We start from the raw sequence: 19,590 nt of genomic DNA on the forward strand, positions 1-19,590 counted from the left end.
TACTGTAGTGGAGGCAGTAAAACGGCACCAGGCCAAGGCATCTAATCGGCAAAAGGCAGCACATGATTTTCGTGTTAATTTCCAATATTATTCGGTTGGGGAATTGGTATGGGTGCAAAATAAAGCAAGAAAACGTGGGCTGTGTCCTAAATTGCAAAGGCGATACAAGGGACCTTATAAAGTCCTGGAGAGAGTTACAGATGTGCTATATCGCCTGACATGGGAAGGAGGGGGGCCTGATATTGTAATCCATTTCAATAGACTCAAACCTTTTGTTTCTGGTTCATTTTCAGCGACTCCGGCCACCCCAGCCAGGCCAGGCAGAAGTTTCTCCTCCAGAGGCTCCACTGAGGCATCTCTAACGGGCAGTGGGGTCCACCATGGGCAGACAGAGCCATCTGGGAGTTCCGCTGGTGGGGAGAGACAGGAGCCTACTGTGGTGCCAGGTTGCTCCAGAGGGATGCAGCCAGTGAAAGCCGTGGTTCCTTGCACGGTCTCCGACGGTCCGTCAGCCGAGCCAATAGCTCTTCCTGGGTCTGGGCCAAGGGAGAGCCATTCTGACGAGCGTCGGGGCACAGAGCAACTTCGATCACCTTTACCGGAGGCTGGCGGAGATGGTGCACAGGGGAGACATTCTGGAAGCCGGGGTGCTGAGGCTTCAGGTTATCAGGGGCCACATTCTGACCGCACAAGGAGGCCACCTGTATGGACTAGAGACTATGACATGTCCCGTCCTTAACTCGGGGACGAGTTTTCTCTTCATGGGGGGGAAGAGTGTGATGGACCTATTGGGGGAGGGGAGATGGTTTGATGAGGCTGATTACCTGCAGCTGTGCTTGGGATGCTGGGGTTTAAAAGGGAGAGTTGAGAGGTCTGTCGTTGTTGTTGCTGGGGGAGCATTGTTTGTGTTGCGAGCCGTACACTCAGGGAGCGGGAGGGGTGCTCGCAGCTTATAGTGTTGCCGGCATGAAGATAGTGAGTTAGGGGAGTTGTTCCAGTGCCAGGGAGGGGAGGCTAGACGCCTCCTGTAGTCAGAAAGGGCCCGGGGTTTAGGAGTGTGCGTGTGAGCCTCTGTTCTCCAGCCTTGACGTTCAGCCCTCAGCCTGCTGCTGCGCGCTGACAGCACTGCCCGACCAAATCACTGTTCCCCGGGGAGTCGGACAGTGCCAAGCTCAGACCCCGGGGGAGGGTCTCGCCAACCGGGCGAGTTAAGTATTTTAAACCTGTTAGTTTATTTGTGTTTGTGTATTAATGTTTATAGGCCTAATTGTATATTTAGTTTATTTGTGTGTCTCTTGTTTAGCGGAAATAGAGGGAGGGGGGGGTCAATCTGGTAGACCGCCGCTCGGGAGTGAGGGATGCTCTTATGCCCATAATTTGTAGTGTTAACTCTGGTGTGGAGCCTGTGTGGGCCTTAGTGTTGGTGCATTTGCGCCTGACTGGTGTGTACCCCTTTTTATATGTGTGTATTTTTATAGTGCCGTGCATTGACCGTGTGTCCTGAAGGTGGGGAGCGGTCCCCCCCCGGGGCGAAGAGGTAACCCGGGCGATATCCTCCTCCCTTTTTTAGATTGTAGACATGAATTAATAAAGTGCCATTTTTGTAACTTCTGGTTGTGTGTGATATCTGGCCTCCGATTAGGCCCATCTGGGCAGGTTTATTACAATACCACCGGGCTCACACTAATATGCATATCCTCCTCTCTGAATCTGAGAATTATTTTCCACTCCTCCCTCAGAGTCTTTTTCCGATTAGTTCTCCTATCTTCCTCTGAACTGTTTCCATCCCAACTTCTCTTGCTGCTCTGACTCCTTCCCTCCTGCCTGTCTCCTCCTCTCCTTCCCCCACTAGCAACACGAGACCATTCCCCAAACTCCATGTCATCATCACCATCATCCCCCCCTATCCCCTGTGCCGCCATCCTGATCCAGTCACAAACCAGTTTATGCCAACCACCACTTCGCTATTTCAAAATCACCGTCGTTTGTTTGTCCGTCGCTGAGATCTGTTGCGTACGCCTGCACCTCCTCTTCCGTGTCACGATCGCCGCGTTCCGACACACACACTGTGACGGTGTTGGAGGACCATCAACCTCCAATGAAGAATATAGAGTTAAAACTAATCAGTCTGATGAGTGTAGAAGTGTGTGTGGTTATATTGTAGCAGCCTGGTGTCATCAGCTGATTTAATAAACAGTGAACGGCTGTGCATAATGGCACTGTGCTCTGTGCAGCATCTCAGAGGCTACAGACTTATAAACATGTCAGTCCTACAGTATAAACAGCTGTGGATAACAGACACTGTGAGAGTCACCTACATTCATAAACAGATTAATACAGATGTTTTAACCACAGATGTTCGGATGATGTTCTTGTTGATAAAATCAAGTGGAAGCGGAGCGACTTTTCTCCATCAGCAGACGTGGTTCTGAGACCCTGTCTTCACAAAAACACCAACAACTCACTCTGTGCTGCACACCACACAGACATCATGGCGCTTTGTTTTTATTTGTTTATCTATAATTACAGTTTTAGTTCTCTTTTAAATCGTTTTGTTCAGTCATGGAGTAACAGGTAATTTCAGCAGGGTTTTAATTATTGAAAGTATCTAAACTTATACTGTAGGACGTATATGATGATTAGTCTGAAGCCTCTGAGATGCTGCACAGAGCGCAGTGCCATTACGCACAACCATTCACTGTGTATTAAATCAACTGATGACACCATAACTACACACACCTCAACACTCTGGTCAGTTATAACATTCTTTTCAGCAACATTAACTCGTGTTTTATTCTTGAAACACATTGCTTGACAAATGCGCCATTATAATAGCAAAAAAATGGGGCCCAAAAACTCCCATGTAAAAATGCCCAACTCCCACACTTAGAAATTACATCTAAGCACAAAGCTCATTGCTGTTTGTTGACTTGAACTTTAAAACCTGAATAAACTGAAGATTAATAAACATGTTGTCTTGAGTGGTTTTGAATAAAGGGTCAGTGAATGGTTTTATGAAAATGATGTGAATTATATGCTGTAGTCTTCACATACACCATATGAATGAGGGACCACTTTTCTCTTACTTCCCACACATGGTTCATCTATTTGAGATTTTTTTTAAATATTAACCTGGTGATTTTTCCAGGTTTTATACCGCTGAAGTTGTTTACTAATCACACATTTAAACATGGATTTGCTTGTAGAGCAAAAAGACTGGGATAATATTACTATCTCATTAACCCATTGTGGTAAGGAAACCTTTATTTTGAATTAATATGAGTAGTTTTTCCATCCCTGCTTTTACAAAGAAATATATTTCCTATGTCACAACATAGACAGTGTACATATTTTAGGCATGCATTGTTTCCAAAAACAGGAATTAAGGAAATATGTAGTTTGAGAGAGCTGAAAAGTGTGACACCACCCCATACAGTTGGGCTAAATGGACCTTTGCCTATGCTGTGTAAAGCCAACACATACAATAAACTTTCCATGTTTAAAATGAATTACATTCCCAAATCACAGATGAGAAACAACCATGAACAAATAAAATGCCATTACATGTTTTGCACAGATTCTTACATAACTGTGGTCAGGGAAGAAAACATGACATGATATGACTGTAACCCTTCATAAAAGTAAATCAATCTGTTTGGGTGTCTGTTGTTTTGCATTGCCGATATCTCTTTGCTAAACCACAACAAGTTTCTTTTTCCTGGTATCTGCAGTCATCACTGTGTGACTGAAACTTTCCATTACGTCTGCAGCTATTTACTTCCTGCTTCAGCTGTAGCATCTCACACAATTATACAGACGTACTGTCACTCAAACAGGACAAACATCATCCTCCAACTAATAGTGAGTTGCTGTACTTTGCATTCATGTTGTATTTTCTTTTTTATGTCCTCTTGGTATAAACAGCTTTAATTTAGGAGAAACACACTCCAGCCAGGAGATTATCGCCTGACATTTGTATCTATGCTCTTCTTGTGTTGGCACTCCCTGCACATATCTATAAAACCTGCCTACTCTGTTCAGTCCTGAGCAATCCAGTAGTTTCAGCAGAAAGAGGGTGTGGATAATTACAACGAATGCTATATAGTAGCTACTCATATCTTATTACAGCTGTCCTCATATTGTGAGTTCAACAATTTGGTTTCATGTTACATCAGAAAACTGAGGCGTTTGTTGTAGAAAGCTGTAGTTGTAGAAACAGAGTGCGGGACTTTATTTCTGCCATCCTTTTAGTTTCATTTACTTATAATCACTTACTGTACGATGGTGAGTAGCTGTTTTTAAGTGGTTTCTTTTGCCAATACTTTATATGATCATGTTTTGATTCTGTATTGCTAAATTAATTTCTGTTTTGAGTGGAAAGTTTGATTGATGTAATGTGTCATGTATCATTTTTTAAAATTTGCATTAGAGTGCCAAGAAGATGGAAATGAGGTGAGTCTACTGATTTACTCATTTAACACTTTTTATTGATTTTTGTCAATAAAACACAATTATGAGCAACAAGTTCAAATCTTGGTTGTACAAATGTGTAGCATAAGTAATATAACATAGTAGTATTAGTCAAACCACCCACCCACCTAATCTCCCACCCCACCCTCGTCCAACCCACTCATCCCAACCTCAACCCCATCCAGTCACACCCTACAGTCTTTCTTAACAGACATTTCAAAAGCTGTAATACAGTACAGTATGTTACTATACAATGTACAGTATTAGGTACATATAAACATAAATACATACCAGAACCACAAAAAAGACAAACCAACACATACAAAACAAAACAAAAAGAAGGGGGGAGGGGGGGGTCACCATCTAGTCTGTCTCCTGTAGAGGGATTTGTAGGCTCTCAAAGTATGTCAAGAAAGGACTCCAAGTTCTCTCAAAATTCTGTATAGAGCCCTTCAGTGTGTATCTAATTTTCTCCAGTTTCAGGAAAAACATAATATCTCTTATCCATCTAATGAATGTGGGTGGTGGTCTACTGATTTACTGAACCACGTATTGCTACATTCTGTTTCTTCAATCCCTAAAAACTGTCTTTTTTACCATAGTGAAGCCAAATTGAAGGCAGCCTACTACTTCAGAAGGAATGCTTACTTGATTATTCAGAAAATGGTTGAACTGAATACCATCTCTCCAGAACATACTACATTGTATGTGGATGAGGTATGTCTGAAAATGACTTTTTTGAAAGTATGCATGGCTCTTTCATTGTGTATTTTGCAAAGTTACAAACAACACAGAAATGGTATGTTTTTCAATGTCTTTTTACCATACAGGTTCTTCACAGTATCTTCTTTTTGGGAAAGATCAAGAATTGCCCCAGATATACCCCCCAAATGATTGTGAATGATGATGAAATTTATGATGCGCTGAAGAAGGACTACCCCCGGGCTTTTGACCTGTATTCTTCTCAACTGCCCAAGCGGAGTCCATTTTCATGTGTGCTAGACATGGTAAGATTATAGATTCTTAGAAGACAATACACATCTTCCTTGTAAAATTGTACAGAATTGTTATTGTAACCCACTTGTAGGAAACACATTCAATGACTAGGTTCGAAAAGAGCTCATTTGTCATAGACCTAAATAACCATTATGAACAACACCAAACACCCAGAATTTGCAAAAGTAAACTCTTTAGTGTGTATTATGAGGTAAAGGTTTACAACATTTGAATAAACAGTAATATGAAAAATAATAAAGAAAATAAAATGGCGCCTTTCAAATATTAAAGTCTTATTCCCCTTTTAGTTAAGTACCGGTACTGTTTTGTGTTTCAAGATGTTTCTCTGATCAATCCATGTGTGTTGTCCCTTTATGTATCACTGTTGTGTGACAGTCACCAACTGTAGTTAATAGAACTTCTCAAGGATCTGCGGGAGGCTCGCCATCTATGGATCATCGAATCACTCCATCCAAGCTCTGGATCTTCTTCATATACAGGGACTTCTATGAAGACCAGGGGTCTCCAAAAAACCTGACCTGTTTATTTAAGTAAACAGGACCTTTATGTTAAATCTAATTGTTGTACAACATAACTAAAGCATAATGACAGTTTCCTTTAACTTTTAATCTACATTACACTAAAGTTCAAATATTTTCAAGTTATAAATCAAGTGCTTATAAATGAATCATTGAATAATAATTCAAACATTTAAACAATAATTTTAAATCATGAGAAAATGTATTCATCATGAGTTTCACTTTTAGAGATCATGAGATTAACTTTTTAACTCACAACTGAGGTTTTAAGTGCAATTCTTAACACTATAATTCTTATAACAAAATAAATTCCCTTTTCTTAAAGTTAGAAAAATAAATCCTTCAAACATTTCCTTTAAACACATATTGACACAAGTGCTAATCACATAAACACGTACTTTGTGCTGCCAAAAATTATACTGTTAACTAATTAGCAATGTTCATTTTAGTGCATTAAATACGGACTAAAGAATGAAATAATTACACCATGAAACATAATGCAACAATTCACTAAAGTATCTCCACATAGCTAACCCGTTCAGACATAAACAGCAGCAGCAGCGGCTAACATATCACTCTCACCGATGCGTTTTCTTCCAATGCTGAGTGTGGTCGGCTCTCAACTCTCAAGAAGGGAAAAGCGGTTCGTCTGCGTTACCGCTGAATCACAGTGCTAAACTGTAAACAAAAAGACTAATTGAAGCTAACAATAACTTTAACAATTTGCGGTAGCTTTACTACAATCAATATCTTACCGCTTTTGCTCAGTAGATAGCTGTCTGTTCGCTGCTGCGGCTGGAGTCAAAAGGAAGTGGAAACATGCTGCTTACTGACTTATTTTCTACACAATAGGTTGAACGTGCTCGCTAATTGGCTAATCAACGGTTAGCTGCATTTGTTTGGTCAGACCGTGAACCTGAGTGCCGCCTTCAAGTGCGGTTGAAAACCAGTGTTGCATTCAAGTGCAACTAGGAAAAACATGTTACATTCGAGTGCAACTCGGAAAAAACATTAAAGATGTTTTAACACATAACAGTAAATTAAACATTAATTTCCTTTTCAGGACAACTCTATGGTTTAGTTAACCGGGTTTTACACCTGGGTTACACCTTCCCCTCCTTACATGACATGAGTCCCTTCATGTTCTCCTTTCAAGGAGTAATTACTTTCAAAGGATTCAACCAAAGCTTTGTTAAAACTGTCCACCATGGTTTGGACAAAAGCGATGAAGGGATTCCCAAGCTGTGGGTATGTGAACTTCCCTGGTGCTTTTCTGACACGCTCAGACCTCCGTGGAGGTTCAACTGTTTCCTCACTGTTACCATTTCCTGTTTCAACAGCTGGATTTATACCACTAAGGGTGGATGGTTGAAGCGTATCTTCTTGGGATTCACTCTCAGACACAGGTAGGTTAGCTGGAGTGCATTCATTGGTTCTTTCTCTTGTTCCCAATTGCTCTGTTAGTTCTCCTGTCTCTCCTTCAGTATCAGTTGCAGTGTTCCCTTTTTCCATTTTATTTGCATCCTTTTCATTCGCCATGTCATTTTCAGGTTCATGAGCAACAGGTAAGTTTCCTTCCATTTCCAGTTCAACTGATCTTTTTTCCACAGGTTCTTGTTCCACAGATTCCAGTTCAGGTAAGTTTCCTTCCATTTCCAGTTCAACTGATCTTTTTCCCACAGGTTCTTGTTCCACAGATTCCAGTTCAGGTAAGTTTCCAGTTCCGATTGGTGCGTCAATTCCAGTAGATGTGTCAATTCCGGTAAGTGTGTCAACTCCAGTAGTTATGTCAATTCCAGTAAGGGTGTCATTTCCAGTGGTTGTGTTAATTCCAGGGAGTCTTGTCTCAATAATTTTGACTGAATGAAAGCATTGATCATTTTCCTCCTCATCCTCAGAGGATGAAGGCTGTTCATCAGCTTGATTTGATGTCTGTCTCGTTCTGGGCCTACGAGTAGGTTTAGGCTTCGCCATTTCTTCTTGTGGTTCAGAGAGAAACCCACATGGTAATAGAAGATCACGATGCAATGTACGTGAGGGACCGTCTTGGCCTTCTGGGCACACTGTATAGACAGGTAGGTCTCCAGCCCTTTTCTGCACTACATAAACTGTCGGTTCCCACCGATCAGCTAATTTATGTTTACTGCGAAGGCGGAGGTTTCGCACAAGGACTCTGTCTCCTGTTTCAAGTGTGGACTCTCTCACTCTGGCATCAAATCTTTTTTTGTTTTTGTCAGCTACTTTCTTTGAATTTTGAATTGCAAGCTGGTAGCTTTCCTTCAAGTGAGTCTTTAGACTTTTCACATACTGCGAATGTGAAGTGGACGAACTGTCTTTGACTGGTAACCCGAATGCAATGTCAATGGGCAACCTAGGTTGGCGTCCGAACATGAGTTCGTAGGGTGAAAACCCCGTAACATCATTTTTTGTACAGTTGTATGCATGCGTAAGTGGTTTTACATGTTCACGCCACCTTGTCTTTTCCTTAACCTGCAGAGTTCCCAGCATACTAAGCAGTGTACGATTAAAGCGTTCTACGGGTTTCCCCCTAGGATGATATGGACTTGTTCTAACTTTACGAATGCCAGCTAAAGCACAGAGTTCTTTAATGGTCTGCGACTCAAAATCACGACCTTGGTCGCTGTGGAGACGTTCTGGGAACCCGTAATGACTGAGGAACTGCTCCCACAAACATTTGGCGACTGTGCTAGCTTTCTAATCTTTTGTTGGTATAGCAACAGCATACTTCGTAAAGTGATCCGTTATGACTAGGATGTCTTTGGTGTTATGACTATCCGGTTCTAACGACAAAAAGTCCATACAAACTAGTTCCAAGGGTCTGCTGGTTTGGATGTTGACAAGGGGTGCTGCCTTTTCCGGCTGCCTTTTTCTCCTTCCACATCTCTCACATTGTTTGATTTTTGTCTCGACATCATATGCCATCTTTGGCCAATAGAACCTGGACCTGACCAGCTCTAGGGTACGTTCAACTCCCATGTGCCCCATCTCGTCGTGAAGACTAGTGAGCACTGATGACTTTAGTACGTTAGGCAGGACAAGCTGACACACCAGTTTACTGTCGCACTGCCTTCTCCTGTACAACAGGCCATCCTTTAGTTCAAGACGGTTCAGCTCTCTGAAAATCAGCCGACTTTCAGGTGATTCAGATTTTAGACTGGCAGGTGCAAGTTCTCCAGACTCAATCAGCTCGATGACTTGGCTGATAACAGGGTCTGATCTTTGCAGTTTGGCTAGCTCTTCTTTACTGTGCTTAGGGACTGTGAGCAGACCGTCTTGGACTCCCTCCTCCTCAAACTCTGCAGGAATGGCCTCGGGGTGGATAGCGAGGGACTCTACGAAGCAAGGAGAAGGTAAGTCTTTCAGATATGCAATAGTGTGACTTTGACAGACTGCTTTAATAGCTTCTGTGGGACAGAGGTTATCATCTTTTGAGCTGAGATGATGGGAAGTGAAGGTGTGAATCCTTTCACTTTCCTCTTTAGACTGATCGTCGTTGACCAACTCACCGTGAGACCTCCTGGACAAGGCGTCGGCGTCTTGGTTCTGCTTTCCGGCTCTGTAGGTGATGTCAAAGGTAAAGGTGGATAACTCAGCTAACCAGCGATAGCTAGCAGCATCCAGCTTAGCAGTAGTGAGTATATACCTCAGCGGGTTGTTATCTGTGACTACTGTAAAGGTGTTGCCATAGAGGTAGTCGTGGAATTTATCAGTGATAGCCCACTTTAGAGCTAAAAATTCCAACTTGTGTGCTGGGTACTTAGCCTCACTGTGTGATAAGCCTCTACTCGCGTAGGCAATGACACGAGTTTGTCCATCCTGAACCTGATATAATGCCGCGCCAAGCCCAGTTGTGCTGGCATCTGTGTGGAGGACATACGGCAGCTTGGTGTTGGCATATCCTAACACAGGAGCAGATGTGAGCTTATCAATTATTTCCTCAAAAGCTTGTTGGCAAGCAGGAGTCCATCTCTCAGCGAATGGCTCTTTGGGGTGGAAATATTTGCAGTCACTTTTAGTTTGCTTACGCCCCTTTTGAGGTGGTGGGTAGCCAGCAGTTAAACTGTTTAAGGGCTTCACGATCTTGGCATAATCTTGGACGAATCTCCGGTAATACCCAGAGAACCCAAGAAAAGATTTGAGCTCCTTCAGCGTTTTCGGCATCGGCCAGGTTTTAAGGGCCTTAACTTTCTCTGGATCGGTTTTAATGCCGTCTCTAGATACGATGTGGCCCAAGTAGCGCACTGATGTTTGAAAAAACTGGCACTTTTCTGGTGATAGCTTGAGACCATGTTCTCTCAGACGATTTAAAACATTCAGCAAGCGAGCTTCATGCTCCTCCAAGGAGCTAGAAAAGACAATTATGTCATCAAGGAAAACTAGTGCTTCGCGAAGATGGATGTCGCCCATACACTCCATCAAGCGCTGAAAAGTGGACGGTGCGTTAGTTATTCCTTGTGGCATCCGGTTCCATTCATAAAATCCCAAAGGACAGACAAAGGCAGTTTTTTGTTTGTCACTCTCCTCCATTTCAATTTGGTAGTAGCCGGATTTTAAGTCCATCACTGTAAACCACTGAGTCCCAGCGAGTGCAGAGAATGATTCCTCCAGGTTGGGTAACGCATACGCGTCTCTGATGGTCTGGAGGTTCAACTTTCTGTAATCGACGCACAATCTGACGTCACCATTTTTTTTCTTAACCACGACAATGGGTGACGAGAAAGGGGACTCAGATTCTCTTATGACTCCGGCTTTGAGGAGGGTTTGAAGATGGCGACGCACTGCTTCATAGTCTTGTGGATGGATAGGGCGTGATCTCTGCTTAAAAGGTGTTTCATCTTTTAGTTTGATGTGATGCTTTACCTTTGTTGCATGCCCGAAATCAAGCTCATGCTGAGCAAAGACATCAGCATAATCACTTAGCCTCTGTGTTATCTTTGTTTTCCAATCTTCAGGAACTGGAGAGTCACCGAAGTTAAACTTCAGCTTTGGACTTTCATCCGGTGCTTGCTGACTGGAGATGCAGGCTGTGTACTGCGGCTTGTCAGGTTGAGAGGGTTCTTTATTCAGGTGAGTCGGTTCTTGGTTAGGGTCTGCATCATGCACAATCTCATGAGCAACTGTCAGTTCAGCAATGACACAGTTAGTGGGCAGTATTATGTCATGGTCTGATTCATTTCTCAGTATTACAGGTACTTTATAAGGAGCCTGTGTTGGTATCGTGATGAGACATCGATCTATGAAGATTCCACCAGGTAGGTTTGAGTTAGATGGTTCTTCCAGCAATGCCCATTCTTCACTGCCCACCGCTCTGGCACCAATAAAACCTTGCAGGAGGACTTTTTGGCCAGCGGGAATGACTTCAGGTGTGCTGCCTCTGAGTTTGACAATGCCAAGGGTGCCGCTGGAGTACTGCTGGTGTCTGCGTTGTAGAGCTTTTAGTACTTGGACATAACCACAGAGGGTAGCAGCTTTCAAAGTATCATCATCACAGAACTCCTCATAGAGAGGGTCAAGGGTGTTTGTACCAATGAGTACTTGTATACTGCTATTTGAGCGGTTGTCATGCACTACCAAGGCTAAGGTCTGCACCTCAGGTTCTGAAGCTATGAACTCCTTGGGAAACTTCATGTTTAGCTCTACATAGCCAAGGTAAGGGATAGGCAGGCCGTTAGCTCCATCTACCTCGAGTATATTGTCGACAGGCTCAATTGGGCATTCTGACAGGTATTCATCATAGAATGACTGGGATACAGTTGTAACCTGAGAGCCTGTATCAATCAAACAATTACTCTCCACTCCACTAACGGTCACATTGGCAGTGCATTTTCATCCAACAAGTCTTTTCAGGATCCTTTTAGGTCCAACTAGCTGCTCTTTTAGCATTGCTTTGAGTTTGGAGTTTTTCTTTTGATTGGAACTTTTCTTCTCATCAGTAGTGTCTTGTTTGTTGTTAGAATTTTCTCCTTTATCAATAGTGTTTTGCTTTGGTTCGGGACTTTTCTCTTTGTCGGTTCCTATCTGTCCCTCCATAGGAGCCGTTACAAGTTTAAAGTGCCATTAGGGGTGTTCTCCCTATCCCAAGCTTTTTGTTTTTCTTTTAGTTCTTCTCTTTTGGCTTCAACCAGTGTTGGGTTTGGGGGGTTGTTACAGCTTGTGGCAATATGGCCATCTTCCCCGCATTTAAAACAATACCAGGGTCTGGGTCTCTGAGCCGTTTGCTGTGTTAGTGACTGTTTAAAGCCAGTAGGCTTAGCTTGACTTGGATTAGCTTTCTTTGTCTTTGTCATTTTTGGTTTGACTGATGTATCTCCCTTGACTACAGAGAGAGCTGCAATCTGTGCTTGCATGCTACTGATCTGTTTCTGTAACTGCTCAATGAGTGAAGGCATTCTGTTATCTTGGATTGGCATACCAAACTCACTCACCTCACTTGTACATACAGCCTGTGTGTTAGCTTGAGCTTTAGCCTTGGAAAGTCCTAGGTGGTGTTTCATTCGACTAACCTTTGCTGCTTGCTTGTCCTCCTCGGTGCGCAACATCAACAGGAACTCTGAGAAGGTGGGTGGATTACGCTGCCTTTGCTCTAGCTGAAGTGTTGCAATGAGTGAGTTGTTCCAGCACCAGGGGTAGACAATAAGGAAAATTTGCCACTGGCCCTCCGGGCCAGTGGCTTTTGAAGATCACTGGCCCGACTATTGTAACCACTGGCCCAGGTCAACGTCAGGTATAGATCCCAATAATCATGAAAAAGAACAATTCAGTAAATGGCTTTTCTTTCTTCAGCACATAATAGGCTGTGTGGAACATGTTTTCCATTTGTTTTTTGAACCCTGCTGCCATTTCACTATTGACATGCACACAAGCTGACACAGGAGATGTTACATTCTCTGCCTACTTCTTTTTAAAGCAGTTTTGGTGTGCGATGCTCTTTTCATGAGGGTCAAAGCCAGTAGCCCGCTCTGCTACATGGCCCTTGTAGAGTGGAGAACTCCTCAAATAAACAAGCAAGAAATAAAAAAATAATTTTTACTGCTCATCCTTTGTAAATATATGAAACTAGCCACTCTACATTTCTATAAAGCAAGTGTCTATCGTTAATTGCCTGTTAAAATAATTGCATCCAGGGCTTGAAATTAACTTTTTGATCTACTAGCCAAGTGGCTAGTAGATCAAAAAAGTTACTAGCCAACCAGATTTTTTACTAGCCAAAACCAAAACGTTGCTTTACTATTGTATTTGTATTTCATAGGGGTGTGTATAGTGTGTAGTAGTGTGTAGGGGTGTGTATAGTGTGTAGTAGTGTGTAGGGGTGTGACGATACACTCAGCTCACGAGACGAGACACGATATTGGGTTCACAAGATCAAGACAAGACTTTAACTATATTTTTAAGAAAACTTCAATGAGGAAATAAACGATTGTTCTTTTATTTGAAATTCACAAAATTGAATTGAAATGTTTTAACTAATCATCTTGTAATGAATCACTTCAGTTCTACTTTCTAAATATATAATTATCATATGCAGTATGCAGCACTGTAAGAGGTTTCTCCATATAGATATTTTATATATTGATAATTTTGATATTAATGGAAATAACAACCATAAATACCTAAGTTAGATACAATCACAAATACTAAAAAGTAAATTATAAAGAGTAGAAACAATTCTAATATATAAATATAAATTAAATAAAGAATCTAATTCTCACAAATTATAACATAAAATAAAATAAATATAAAATAAATAAAACAACACAGAAATAAAAGTAAATTGCACAAATCCTGTATCACATAAATACACAAGTAGAACAAAATATAAATTGTGTTATAATTTGTTAGTGTGACTCATTTTACTTTTGGCATCATTAGGCTTCCATACATGCGCTAGATTCCTCAGCTGCTCCTACCTCAGGCTCTCAGTGTAGAGACCTGAGGTTAACCTGCTGCTGCTTCTCTCCTCATCTCATACTTCTGACTGAGATCTTCTCAACAGGTAGAAGCTGTAACAAGCTTAATGATCCACGAAATACACGGTATCAGCAGCTGCACTGAACGGCCGCGCGCGTTCTGCGGGAGCGAGCAAGGTGTGTTTACGTCCCACGGAGAGCACAGTCTGGTTGCATTGACGGCTGTCTTTGATCGGGATCACGTAAAGTATTAGCGGTATAGTTACCGAGACGATTTAACAGAAATCATCGCAAAACATTGGAACCACGGGAAATTAATGTGAAGTTAGATTTTTTTTACTTGTTTTTCTTTTGTTTGTTTTTTTTAATCAAGGGCATTATTTTTACTGGCCCCATCGGGCCAGTGGTTGGAGCGTTCTGGTGGCCCTGACGGTTTTAAAAGTACGTCGGGCCACCGGGCCAGTTATATTGTCGACCCCTGAGCACCCTCTACAGAATTATTTGAGCAACTGTTTGTCTGCGTCACAGGTAGGGATGTCACGATTACAGATTTTCTTGGTACGATTATTGTGAGAGAAATAATCACGATATTACGATTATCACGATTATTTTTGCATTAATTAATTTCACACTACCATGAATAAGTAAAATCACATGAAAACTCCTCATAGGTCTTGAATTAATTTATAGGGGGCTATAAAAGGGATTGTTTGTATTCTATTCTGAATACACCAATTTAAACTGTAACTATAACAGAATACAGTTACTCGTATTTTGTATTTTAAATACGTAATGCCGTTACATGTAATCCGTTACTCCCCAACCCTTCTTATACAGGCCATTGCACAGTGACACTGAAACTGTTTGACTTAATAGGAATCGACCTCACACTGTGTCAATCTATATGTATGGGTACGCTCCCCTATGAGACATGTTCAGCTTTACGTAACGTTACGTGAATGCGGCTTAACTTGTCCCGTTGCACTGTAGCCAAAACAATCCCACACGACTGGCTTCAAGCATTTATTCGGAGGGAATAGCTCTTCCTCTTCCATGCTTTACCTCCTGTGGGACTGGGACGCCTCCGTCTGCAACTCGCACGGACCGAAGACAAAGCAACACAAGCGGTGACACGCGGTTGTTGTCTCACTTTGTTTTCGTTCCGGGCGAGTTGCGCTGATGTACCAATATAGTTCCAGCATAATATTTTCCGGAATTTGACGGTATTTAGCACACGCTACGATTAACTAATCGTAAAGTTTAATACCGCAATTAATCGTGAAAACGGGTAATCGTGACATCCCTAGTCACAGGTACTTACAACTTTCTTTTTCACTACCTCGTTCAGACATGACTGCAGCCTATGAAGAAAGTCGGATGGCTTTTCTCCTGAATTTTGGTGAGTATTGAGAAATTTAGCAAACAACTCCTCACCATCCTCTACCGTTGCATACGCGGAGTCAAGCACGTCTAGGTAAGTACGAGGAGTGGCTCTGGGACCTAAAGATTTCACAACATGAGCAGCAGGGGGTAGAAGGCTGTCGACCATTTTTCTCACTAACTGCGATTGAGAGACAGTGGAATCAGTCAGGTAAAATTCAACACTAGATCTCCATGTATCATAGTCGACCTCATGGTTGGGAAAAGGGACCCGTCCTGAGAAGGTCCTCAATTTAACATGTGAGTGAAGCTGAGTTGCAATCTCTGTGCTCTTCACAACATGTTCCACTACTACCCGCTGTACTTCAGGGGGGCTAAGTTGATCCAGGGGTAAACTGAAGCTGCGCACGGTTTCTGCTACACCAGGTGAAACGATTGGAGCTGTAGTTTGAGTAAGAGGCTGGGCTTCAGGAGATGTCAGTTTTAATTCCCTAAAAGAAGGGGACTGTTCTGTGTGATTCTGTGTGAGGCAGGATTCAGCTCCGGCAGTTTGAGAGGGGGTCAGTACATTTTCTGTTGGTAGTTGGATAGTAGGCTCCGGAGCTGCCTCAACCTCTGCCACTGGGGTCTCTTCTGCAAGAGATTTAGTTATTCTAGTCAGCTCCTCTTGCAAAATGTCCTCAAACGGCTTCCCGCTCATTTTGGCTATGCTCTTAAGCTCAGACAGAAAGGTATGAGTGGTTTCAGGTCCTGCCTTACTGCTGTAAACACTAGCCAGTGTTTTTACATGGTGAGTGACTGAAGGGTTTGAAGAACTGGTCCTATGCAATGGTAAGATGGGCTCAAGTGCTTGTACTGCTGTACCTGATTCAAACTCAACAATGGCCTGACCGTGAAATTCTGACAGTAAATTGTCAATATGTATTATGCGACTTATTTTTCCATGCTGCTTGAGATAGTCGCCAATTTCATCATCTGTAGGAGTACCAGACAACCCACTGACTATAAGGGAGTTAGGCACTTTAATACCCTCCCTCTCAACAATCTCCATTTCAAAAAGTTACCAGAAATCAGGGTCAAGGGCTATATAGTTCAAAATGTTCAAAGTAGGTTTTTTCTGTATATTCTTGTTCTTGCAATCAAATGAGATGTTCATGTATGGCTATAATGGTCCATTCACAGAGCTCCTGGCTGGCTCGCCAAGTTTTTCTGTAACCCACTTGTAGGAAACACATTCAATGACTAGGTTCGAAAAGAGCTCATTTGTCATAGACCTAAATAACCATTATGAACAACACCAAACACCCAGAATTTGCAAAAGTAAACTCTTTAGTGAGTATTATGAGGTAAAGGTTTACAACATTTGAATAAACAGTAATATGAAAAATAATAAAGAAAATAAAATGGCGCCTTTCAAATATTAAAGTCTTATTCCCCTTTTAGTTAAGTACCGGTACTGTTTTGTGTTTCAAGATGTTTCTCTGATCAATCCATGTGTGTTGTCCCTTTATGTATCACTGTTGTGTGACAGTCACCAACTGTAGTTAATAGAACTTCTCAAGGATCTGCGGGAGGCTCGCCATCTATGGATCATCGAATCACTCCATCCAAGCTCTGGATCTTCTTCATATACAGGGACTTCTATGAAGACCAGGGGTCTCCAAAAAACCTGACCTGTTTATTTAAGTAAACAGGACCTTTATGTTAAATCTAATTGTTGTACAACATAACTAAAGCATAATGACAGTTTCCTTTAACTTTTAATCTACATTACACTAAAGTTCAAATATTTTCAAGTTATAAATCAAGTGCTTATAAATGAATCATTGAATAATAATTCAAACATTTAAACAATAATTTTAAATCATGAGAAAATGTATTCATCATGAGTTTCACTTTTAGAGATCATGAGATTAACTTTTTAACTCACAACTGAGGTTTTAAGTGCAATTCTTAACACTATAATTCTTATAACAAAATAAATTCCCTTTTCTTAAAGTTAGAAAAATAAATCCTTCAAACATTTCCTTTAAACACATATTGACACAAGTGCTAATCACATAAACACGTACTTTGTGCTGCCTGCAGTCACATGTACTAATAATTATACTGTTAACTAATTAGCAATGTTCATTTTAGTGCATTAAATACGGACTAAAGAATGAAATAATTACACCATGAAACATAATGCAACAATTCACTAAAGTATCTCCACATAGCTAACCCGTTCAGACATAAACAGCAGCAGCAGCGGCTAACATATCACTCTCACCGATGCGTTTTCTTCCAATGCTGAGTGTGGTCGGCTCTCAACTCTCAAGAAGGGAAAAGCGGTTCGTCTGCGTTACCGCTGAATCACAGTGCTAAACTGTAAACAAAAAGACTAATTGAAGCTAACAATAACTTTAACAATTTGCGGTAGCTTTACTACAATCAATATCTTACCGCTTTTGCTCAGTAGATAGCTGTCTGTTCGCTGCTGCGGCTGGAGTCAAAAGGAAGTGGAAACATGCTGCTTACTGACTTATTTTCTACACAATAGGTTGAACGTGCTCGCTAATTGGCTAATCAACGGTTAGCTGCATTTGTTTGGTCAGACCGTGAACCTGAGTGCCGCCTTCAAGTGCGGTTGAAAACCAGTGTTGCATTCAAGTGCAACTAGGAAAAACATGTTACATTCGAGTGCAACTCGGAAAAAACATTAAAGATGTTTTAACACATAACAGTAAATTAAACATTAATTTCCTTTTCAGGATAACTCTATGGTTTAGTTAACCGGGTTTTACACCTGGGTTACATTATGTTATCAAAGCATTCTCAAATATCACAGTTTATGATGAATGTACGGTACTGTGCAAAAGTATTAGTCGCTAACAGTAAAGTGAGGATCCATTCAAAAATAATCCATTAACTTAATACAAAGTGCAGAAGAAACCTAAATGAAGTCAATATTTGGTGCAAGCTGCTTTGCGTTTAAAACAGCAGCAGTTCTCCTCAGTACACCTTCACACACAAAAAGGTGGTCCTTCATCTTGGTGAAGTTGCCTCAGTTCTTCTTCTGCAGATTTCGGCAGCTCAGTTGCTTCTGTCTCATGTCATCCCAGACTGACTCCATGATGTTGAGGTCGGGGCTCGGTGGGGGCAAAACCATCTTCTGCAGGACTTCTTTTTCTGCTTGTTGCTGAAGATAGTGCTTTTTGACTCTTGCTGTATGTTTGGGGTCATTGTCATGCAGCAGAATACACTTAGGACCAATCCAATGTCTCCCTGATATTACTGCATTAAGGATAACAAATCTAAACATCTAAAGTGCCTAAAACAGTACACAGCACAGTACTTTGTATCATTCCATTTCATAAACACAAAGTGTATCTCATTACATGTTACCTGGTTTGTGGGCATGAAAAAAGCTTAATGACATTTTGATTGCTTGCAGATTGTCCACCTGGAAGGACAACAAAATGAAGACTTGATAATAAACAGACTGCAACAGCTAATCTCTCCACTAAAGGAAAATAACAAAGGTGAACTGGTCTCCTCCACCATCTGTGTCTCCAACATCCCAAATTCAGGCAGATACTATGGAGTCTCCATGTCCACTTCTGGACGGGAAGCAGGGCAAATTGTCATTGCTGCCTCCTGTTTTAGCATCTGGGATGATTATGTAGCTGGTGCAGTGATGACCTACTATCCAGAAAAGAGCAAGAAGTCATATTTTGATGGAACCATCACACTTGCAGAGGATGTCAGGTGCCAGGCGTTCAGCCTCTCTAATGCAGGGCCAATGCCTCCTTGCAGATCATGTGTGGATTTGTTTGGTTTGATGAGCACTGCAAATGAACGGTGGCGCTACGGCAACTGCGCTGAAGCAGAAAGTTTGAGCAACTTACTCAAAGGGGAGGAAAATGTTAGAGAACAAACACGACCAACATCTACACTGTGCACAGAAATGAACAGGCAGAGAGCTACAGAACGTGTTATGAGATATCTTAGGGGTTTGCTGCTTGACATACAATTTGATTGGGATGATCATTTCTACACCCCACAAATGGAAGATTTTTAAAAAGAGGAAATATTGAAGAAATTGTGTTGTGTGTGTTGTTTCCTCTCCTTACCTTGTTGTACTTTAGAAAGCCTTCTAAACACCATGGCCAGGAGGCTACAGATAAAAATCGTCTAATTCTGTAATTTTTTAAAACTCATGTATTACCATGTTTTTTCTTAATTTGCACTGTCCTTTCTTAAATAAACTAAACTGAACTAAACTAAAATGCATG

At 41.6% G+C, this 19,590-nt stretch overlaps 1 long non-coding RNA gene across 1 annotated transcript; it reads left to right on the forward strand.

Annotated features, from left to right (window-relative positions):
* The first annotated feature begins 5,136 nt into the window (after positions 1-5,136).
* LOC128374308 (uncharacterized) lies at positions 5,137-18,793 on the forward strand. Its single transcript, XR_008322982.1, has 3 exons — positions 5,137-5,187; positions 5,301-5,477; positions 18,750-18,793. It is a non-coding gene; the product is annotated as an uncharacterized LOC128374308 (long non-coding RNA).
* The last annotated feature ends 797 nt before the right edge of the window (positions 18,794-19,590 follow it).

The sequence above is a fragment of the Scomber japonicus genome, chromosome 15 (genome assembly GCF_027409825.1).
Source record: "Scomber japonicus isolate fScoJap1 chromosome 15, fScoJap1.pri, whole genome shotgun sequence".
Classification (NCBI taxonomy): domain Eukaryota; kingdom Metazoa; phylum Chordata; class Actinopteri; order Scombriformes; family Scombridae; genus Scomber; species Scomber japonicus.